Genomic DNA, 9,080 nt, shown 5'->3' with positions numbered 1-9,080 from the left:
AGGTTTCAACCATATTTCCCCAAAGGTGAGTGGGCGCCAGCATGTGCACAGGGGATGTGGCCCTGTCCCCTTTCTTCTATCCCTGCCTTGATTCTCAGCCCCTCAGGAACCCAGGCCCTGTCCCATCTCGCCTTTCCCCACAGACAAGCAAGCCAGCTGTGTAGACAGCCATCGCATGCACTGCTCGGTGGATCCCAAGAACATGTGCTCAAGAGTTTCTCCCCACTTCCGCCGTTGCCCAAGCTTCCTGCTCGGGCACCCAAAACACCTTGACTCCTGGATACCAGAAACAGATGATGAGACGGCTTCTAAGTGCTGCTGGATGCCGCCTCAGTGTGGACGGGCTTGGGCTTCCACGGAGGCTCCACGGGGACTGTGGAAGGAAGGGGTAGTGGGAGCTGGGGACGCCCCTCCAGTCACAGCCTTAAAGTCCCAAGCCACCTTTAACTCCAGGTAAGAGACATCTTCCAAGCTCCGCAGAATGAGCAAGGTGGACGTGGTTCCACTCCGCCTGCCCCAAGAGAGCAAGACTAAGACCCCAGACTATGACCCAGTCCAGGCCCCAGCCTGGGCACAGACCTGCTCCCCAGTTCAGCTCCCTGCACATGCTCCTGCCGAGGCCCAGACCTTCTCCTCAGGCCATCCCACTGAGCACACGCCACCCCCAGGCCGAGACCTGCTCCCGAGGCCACGCCCATGAGCACACTTCCGCCAAGGCCCAGGCCTTCTCCCTAGTGCACCCCACTGGGAACACTCCTGCCAAAGCCCAGACCTTCTCCTCCGCCTACCCCTCTGAGCACGCCCAACCTCAGGCCCAGACTTGCTCCACATTCCAGCCCCCTGAGCACACCACCCCCCAGGCTCAGACCCCCTCCACAGCCCTCACCCCTGAGCACAGCCCTGCCCAGGTCCATGGCCCTGAGCATACCTTAGCCCATACCCCAGCCCAGGCCCAAGCCCAGGCCCCCTCACATGCCTCAGCCCAGTCCCTGGGCCACACTTCTCTCTGCACGCTGACCCATGCTCATCTGACCTATACCCATGCCAACACACTGGTCCATCCCCCAACCTGTGCCCCAATCCCTCCCCCAACTTCTGTCCCTGCTACTACTCCTGCCCTAGCCCCTACACCAGCACCTGTCCCGATCTCTGCCACAACCTCTGTCCCAGCACTGGTCATGGCCCTGACGACCACACTAGTCCCTTCGAACACCGCTACCCCCATCCTAGATTCTATTCCCTCTACCTTGTCTGCCTTCAGCCAAGGCCTCTCCTCTGGCCATGTGGTCTACTATGCCTGCAGCATAAAGCAGAACTTATTCCATGTGTGTCCCACTCAGAACTCTGGGTAGTCCAGAAATGACTTGGGTACCCTCTCCAGGCCCCAAGAGGGGCATGGTCTGGTGAGCTCTGGTACAGCTGAGCAAACACTGAAGCAATGTACTGGGGACAGTGCCAAGCCCTCCACAGGATCCATACTGGGTTACGTGGAGTTGGGGAATATGGAATGGAAGATCTCAAATGGTGCCAAAGACAAATTTGTACAGTCCAAGACCTTCCCTTACTGTAGCTTTCATCCTTGCCGGTCTGAGAAGAGAAACACGGATCCCCAGACTCCAGTCTACCTCAAATTCCTGGTGTACTCCAAGGATGCTGCACCTTCTCAACCTTGCTTCCATTCTCTGACCAGTGCCCAGAGCTCACCATGCACCATGCCTCCCCCATGCACTCTTTCTCTGCCTCTTGTTTCTCCCAGATCCTTTGTCCTTCATCAACACAGCAACCACCAGAAGCCCTCCGCCTTAATACAAACCTCCACCTTTCCCCCAACCTCCAAGTCTCCTCAGTCTGTCCTCAATCTGCAGGTTCCCATCCCTCCCCAGTTATCCACTACTTCCCAAACCCAAAACTAGCCCCAACCCCCTGAACTTCATGAGAGTCTAGGTCTCAACCAAGGCTCTGTCCTCCAAAGCACCCCAGGCCCTTCAAAAGGCTGTAGAGTTTCCAGAAACCCAAGCCTTACACCAAATCCAGTCCTCCACAAGAACCAAGGCCTTATCCAAAACCCAGGCCTCCACAAGAACCTAGGCCTTACCCGAGACCGAGGCAGCCCCAAGAACCCAGGCCTTGCTCAAGATCCAGGCCTCCACAAGCTTCGAGGCCTTACCCAAGACTCTTACCTCTGCAAGAATCCAAGCCTTTCCCAAGACTCTGACCTTCAGAAGAATCCAGTCATTACCCAAGATTCTGCCTCCCAGAAGATCTTAGGTTCTACTCTACATGGACGTTTGTTGAAAAGGCCGTATCACACCCAACCCTCTGGTCTCCACAAGAACACATCATTTTTCCAAATTCCTTATATTCAGAGGAGCTCAGGCTATATGCATGATTCTGGAGTCTATAGGAATCTAAAACAAAACCAAGAGACTGTACTCTATAAAAGTCAAGGCCTTTCCCAAAAAACTCGCTTCCATAATAGACCACACCCTTCTCAAGACTCTGGATGTGGCAAGAGTACAGGTAATGCCCAAGATTCAGGAGTCTCTATGAGTCCAGACTTTACCCAAGATTCTGGGCCATAGAGGAGTCCATACATTGCCCAAGACTCTGCAGTCAACAAGAGCTCAGGCCCATGCCAGGAGTCTGGTCTCCATAAGAACCCAGGCCTTGTGCAAACCCCTCGCATCTATAAGGGCTCAAGACTTACCCAAGACTCAGGAGACTACAAGAATCCAGGTCTGACCCAAGATTCTGGTGTCTGCAGAAGCCAAGGCCTTACTCAAGATTCTGACCTCCATAAGAATCCAGGCCTTACCTAAGCCACTGAAGTCAAAAGGAGATGTGGCCTTACCCAAGATGCTGGAATTTATAGGAGCTCAGAACATACACACGACCCTAAATTCCACAAGTACTCAGGAATTAATTGAGATCCTGGCCCCCATAAGGGTCCAGCCCTTACTCAAGACTCTGGCTTACCCAAGAGACCAGGCCTCCATAACAACTCATGCCTTATCCCAAACCCTGGCCTCCACAAGAACCCTCTAGGAACTGACTATGTCCAAGTTTTGGGCCCACATCAGACCCAAAAGTCATTCATATCTGAGGCAGTTCCTCGAAAGGAGGATGCAGGGCAGCACATACCATGGACTTCTGTCCCACCCAGTCACAACTCCTGCTCTCCCAAGGCTCAAGTGGCCTACAATGACCTGCTAACTCCTCGCAGCGGACAGGCAGCCAAGACTGGGTGTACCACCTCATGGATACAGTTTCTCCAGCCTGACAGAACTATCGCCAGATGTCTGCGCCTCCCAAAACCAGCTGGAAGCCTTACTGTCCTGGGTCAGGCAAGCGGCTAGGGCGTGTGGTCTTTGACGCCTGCCAGAGACAGTTCAGAGCAGGCAGGGACAAGTGCAAAGCTCTGTCTCCCAGGCGCCTTCACTGAGAGACATCCAACAACTCACCGGAGACTGTCAAGGAGTGGGGATATCAGTGTGTGATGAGAAACTTAGAAAAAGAGGGGACAGATAAGCATGAGGAATAAAGAGACAAGAGAATTGTTCTGTGGGTCTTTGAAGACATCCACCCCAGCCCCATTCCACAGGGCCTGATGAGGACCTAAACTATCCCTGCTTTCCCTCCATCGCTGTCTAGCTAAATCTGTTATACCCAAGGCCCTACAGCTGCTACTGTCAATTACAGTAGCCACTAGCCAAATGCCTATTAGAATGTAAATTAGTTAAAATTAAGGAAAATTAATTGTTAAAAATTAAGTTAAAAATTCTTTCTCAGGGAACAGAATTTCCCTGGCATCCAATTCTGTTCCCTGGTAGTCCAGTTGTTGGGACTTGGTGCTTTCACTGCTGTGGCTGGTTTTCAATCCCTGGTTGGGGAACTCAGACCCCGCAAGCTCCATGGATTGGCCAAAAAAAAAAAATTCTGTTCCTCAGTGCCATGATCTTCTATGTGCTCAGTAGCCACATGGAGCTAGTGGCTACTGTATTGGACGGCACAGATTTAGAACATTTCCATCATCATGGAAAATGCTATTGAGAGCAGTGCTTTAGAGTTTAGAGCAATTTTCCTTTCCCTGTCACCCACCCCCAGCATCTTAAAGCTCCCCCAGAGCGCAGAGAACTTAGTTCTTCTTAGGGTGGCTCAGAAGCCACCCTCTGGGGAGGAGGTAACATGTAGGGATGGATGTCCAATGCCTGATTTCCCCAGACTGTGAGAAAGAGCCCAGGCTTCAGTTTTCCTCATCTGGTCTCTTGAGTCACGACCACATGTATGGAAACTTGCCTCCACATGCTGGGCTGTGTTTGGGGCTCTTGGTTACTGAGGGAGAAGACCTCTCTTTGTCAGTGAGTAGGAAACCTTGTGTTTTAGGCTCCCCAAATTGAGGCCTGGATTCTGAGGGTCCCCTCCTTCATAGGCCTCTAATTTTTTCGAGGTGTCTGCACTTAATTTTCTTGCCCATGGACTTAGGCCTAGTTCACTGTGAAGACAGAACCCTGGGAAAAAGGAATGTAAGAATTCCTGGTCCAGTATGCATTGGTCTAATCTGTGAGCGTGTCTCTGGTGTCCTATCTTTCTGTCCTATTATTCTGGCTCCTAGTTTCATCCTGGACTTAAGCTGTGTCCATGATAGCACTGTTTGCTGAAAGCCATTTCCTTCCCCTGATAATTTTTCATCGCCCTGCCCTAGCCCAGCTGGGGTTTCCTCTGGACTTGATTTTCAGTCCTGATAACTCTTCTGTATACACACATAAGTTGCGAGATTCCAAAGTGTTTTCCCTGCCACCACTTGTGTGTCTGAGGTGGGCAACACTAATATGTCCCTTCGCTGAGTCAGATGTCCATCCCTGGGTCACTACATGCACACTATCGGCGTGTTCTTGTCTAACGTTACCACCACCGATTCCAAGGAGATACGTCCCAGCTGGAGAGCCCATTTCCAACACCTCTCTGGCTCAGCTCGGACCTTGGGCAAGTCATGTGCAACCTTTCTAGGCTTGCAGTCTCATCTCTATCTGAAGTTATAATTGCACGCAAGAACCCTTCTAGATTCAAATGACCAGGGCGCCTCTACTCCCAAGTGAGATGTAGAGTCCCCTATTTCTCCGCATGCCCTAGTGTATGCCCCTCATTATTGTTTGCTATTCAGATCCATCCTATTAGGCCTCTGTTCTAACCCCAAGGAGTGTCTGTGCGGTTGACCTGACCTTGTAAAGACACAGAATAGTTTAGCTCTATAGAAACTACCACTTCCATCAGGCACTACTTCAAGGGAACGGGAAAGGATGTGGGTGCGTGGCCCCAACGCCCTGGTAGCTTTGAAGACAAACTACAACTCACAGGATAGCCACGAGATCTCCGCAGAGCGAAAGGAGTGACTGAACTCTGACTGGAGGCCGGGCTGGTCCGGAACCACCCCGACAGTCTCCCAAAAGAGGCGTGGTTATAATTTAGGGGCGTGGCCTTGCCGGCAGCAGGAAGAAGTTACCTGTTGAATCTTCCTCTCCATTCACTTCCCAGCCTTTGTAGCTAACCCTAAGAGGGAAGCCGCAAACCACTACCCTCTTCAGAAAAGGAGGTAAGGGGACGTAGGCAAGGGGCAGTGAAGGAGGCTATTGCATTCCTTCAGAGGGGCCAAACAGCTACTTTCTACCTGCTGAGTCAGGTGAACCGTTCCATGGGGACGGGGACCAGCATATGAGGAAAGGGCAAGGACGGAGGAGGTATTTATTTGTTCGCTTTCAAGACTAAATATAGGGCCCTTCGTCTGCAGACCCATTGGTGCACTGTGTCTTGGGAACTCTCCTGGCCTCTGGAAGAGCAAAGAATGGGGGCCAGTTTTCCGCAGCAAAAGGAACGGCCCGTCTGGGCTTCCTCCCCTCTGTGTATTTCCTAGCTCCAAAACGACAGAGCCATATGGCTTCTGCGGTCTGGGGGAGTGCTCCCTGGTGGGGCCCACCGCGCCCAGCCCCTGCCCGGCCGCTCACGGACATCGACTTCTGCTCTGGGGCACAGCAGCAAGAACTAACCCAGCTGATCCAGGAGCTGGGTGTGCAGGCGAGCTGGAGTGAAGGTCCCAAGCCAGGACCAGATCTCCTCCAGGCCAAGGACTTTGCTTGGTAAGTAACCATCCCAGCCTTCGGGAACTTGCAGCTCTCAGCTCCGCCTCACCCTGCCCCAGCTCTGGATCACACCTTTTACGATCCCTTCTCTTTCCTTAGGTCAACGTGGTGACTCTGGTCAGGGCAGGATCTGGGCAGTGGGGTTGGGGGAGCCCCAGGGTCTTGAAGGGGCTGAGGTGGGAGGGCTGCTGGGGTGTGGCCGGGCAAGGGTTGGATTCCAGGGCTCACCCTGCTCCCGGCCTCCCCCGTCCCCTGCTTTCTTCAGCTATGGAGGCATCTGAAGGGACCCTTGCGGGCACTTTTCAATCATATTTTCCCCAAAGGTGAGTGGACACCAGCGTGTGCGAAGGGGATGTGGGCCTGTCTCGGTCCCATCTCGCCTTTCCCCGCAGACAAGCAAGCCAGCTGTGTAGGGAGCCATCGCATGTGCATGCGCTGCTCCGTGGATCCCAAGAACCTGTGCTCAAGAGTTCCTCCCCGCTTCCGCCATCACCCGAGCTTCCTGCTCGGGCACCCAAACCACCTTGAATCCTGGATACCAGAAACAGATGATGAGACGGCTTCTAAGTGCTGCTGGATGCCGCCTCAGTGTGGACGGGCTCGGGCTTCCACGGAGGCTCCACGGGGACTGTGGAAAGAGGGGGTAGTGGGAGCTGGGGAGGCCCCTCCGGTCACAGCCTTAAAGTCCCAAGCCACCTTTAACTCCAGGTGAGAGACATCTTCCAAGATCCGCAGGATGAGCAAGGTGGACGTGGTTCCACTCCGCCTGCCCCAAGAGAGCAAGACTAAGACCCCAGACTATGACCCAGCCCAGGCCCCAGCCCGGGCCAAGACCTGACCCCCATTTCAGCTCCCTGCGCATTCTCCTGCCAAGGCCCAAATTTTCTCCTCAGCCCATCCCCCTGAGCACAAGCCCCCCCACCCCCACCAGGCCGAGACTTGTTCCCGAGGCCACGCCCATGAGCACACTTCCTCCAAGGCCCAGGCCTTCTCCCTAGATCACCCCACTGGGAACACTCCTGCCAAAGCCCAGACCTTCTCCTCCACCCACCCCTCTGAGCACGCCCCACCTCAGGCCCAGACTTGATCCACATTCCAGCCCCTTGCGCACACCACCCACCAGGCTCAGACCCCCTCCCCAGCCCTCAGCCCTCAGCACAGCCCTGCCCATTTCCATGGCCCTGAGCATACCTCAGCCCATACCCCAACCCAGGCCCAAGCCCAGGCCCCCTCACATGCCTCAGCCGAGTCCCTGGGCCACACTTCTCTCTGCACCCTGACCTATGCTCGTCTGACCTATACCCATGCCAACACTCTGGTCCCTCCCCCAACTTCTGCCCCTGCTACTACTCCTGCCCTAGCCCCTACACCAGCACCTGTCCCGATCTCTGCCACAACCTCTGTCCCAGCGCGGGTCATGGCCCTGACGACCACTCCAGTCCCTTCCACCACCCCTACCCCCATCCTAGATTCTATTCCCTCTACCTTGCCTGCCTTCAGCCAAGGCCTCTCCTCCGGCCATGTGGTCTAAGACGCCCGCAGTGTAAAGCAGAACTTATTCCATGTGTGTCCCACTCAGAACTCTGGGTAGTCCAGAAATGACTTGGGTACCCTCTCCAGGCCCCAAGAGGGGCATGGTCTGGTGAGCTCTGGTACAGCTGAGCAAACACTGAAGCAATGTACTGGGGACAGTGCCAAGCCCTCCACAGGATCCATACTGGGTTACGTGGAGTTGGGGAATATGGAATGGAAGATCTCAAATGGTGCCAAAGACAAATTTCTACAGTCCAAGACCTTCCCTTACTGTAGCTTCCATCCTTGCCGGTCTGAGAAGAGAAACACGGATCCCCAGACTCCAGTCTACCCCAAATTCCTGGTGTACTCCAAGGATGCTGCACCTTCTCAACCTTGCTTCCATTCTCTGACCAGTGCCCAGAGCTCACCATGCACCATGCCTCCCCCATGCACTCTTTCTCTGCCTCTTGTTTCTCCCAGATCCTTTGTCCTTCATCAACACAGCAACCACCAGAAGCCCTCCGCCTTAATACAAACCTCCACCTTTCCCCCAACCTCCAAGTCTCCTCAGTCTGTCCTCTCTCCCCAGGTTCCCATCCCTCCCCAGTTATCCACTACTTCCCAAACCCAAAACCAGCCCCTGAACTTCATGAGAGTCTAGTCCTCAACCAGGGCTCTATCCTCCAAAGGACCCCAGGCCGTTCAAAAGACTGTAGAGTTTCCAGAAACCCAGGACTTACCCCAAATCCAGTCCTCTACAAGAACCCAGGCCTTACCCGAGATGAAGGCCTCCCCAAGAACCAAGGCATTGCTCAAGATCCAGGCCTCCACAAGCTTCGAGGCCTTACCCAAGACCCTTACCTCTGCAAGAATCGAAGCCTTTCCCAAGACTCTGAACTTCAGAAGAATCCAGTCATTACCCAAGATTTTGGCTCCCAGAAGATCTTAGGTTCTACTCTACATGGACGTTTCTTTAAAAGCCCATATCTCACCCAACCCTCTGGTCTCTGCAAGAACACATCATTTCTCCAAACTTCTTACATTAATAGGAGCTCAGGCTTTATGCACGATTCTGGACTCTATAGGAATCTAGAGTGAAACCAAGAGACTGTACTCTATAAAAGTCAAGAGCTCTCCCAAAAAACAGGCTTCCATAATAGCCCACACCCTTCTCAAGATTCTGGATGTGACAAGAGTACAGGTAATGCCCAAGATTCAGGAGTCTCTGGGAGTCCAGACTTTACCCAAGACTCTGGGCCACAGAAGAGTCCATACATTGCCCAAGACTCTGCAATCAACAAGAGCTCAGTCCTTTGCCAGGAATCTGGGCTCCATAAGAACCCAGGCCTTGTGCAAACCCCTTGCATCTATAAGGGCTCAAGGCTTACCCAAGACTCAGGAGACTACAAGAATACAGGTCTGACCCAAGAT

The 9,080-nt window shown here is 53.7% G+C and overlaps 2 pseudogenes across 2 annotated transcripts; both read left to right on the top strand.

The window, feature by feature from the left end:
- Positions 1-545: 545 nt before the first annotated feature.
- LOC308607040 lies at positions 546-3,356 on the top strand (annotated as a pseudogene). Its single transcript has one exon. The product of its transcript is annotated as an uncharacterized misc_RNA (transcript).
- Positions 3,357-6,870: 3,514 nt separating this feature from the next.
- LOC308607039 lies at positions 6,871-8,747 on the top strand (annotated as a pseudogene). The gene is made up of 3 exons: positions 6,871-6,948; positions 7,066-7,209; positions 7,348-8,747. The product of its transcript is annotated as an uncharacterized misc_RNA (transcript).
- Positions 8,748-9,080: the final 333 nt, after the last annotated feature.

The sequence above is a fragment of the Mesoplodon bidens genome (assembly GCF_964165515.1).
Source record: "Mesoplodon bidens genome assembly, chromosome: 19".
NCBI lineage: Eukaryota > Metazoa > Chordata > Mammalia > Artiodactyla > Ziphiidae > Mesoplodon > Mesoplodon bidens.
The sequence above is the reverse complement of the archived record's forward strand: the minus strand, read 5'-3'. Positions and strand labels throughout refer to the sequence as shown.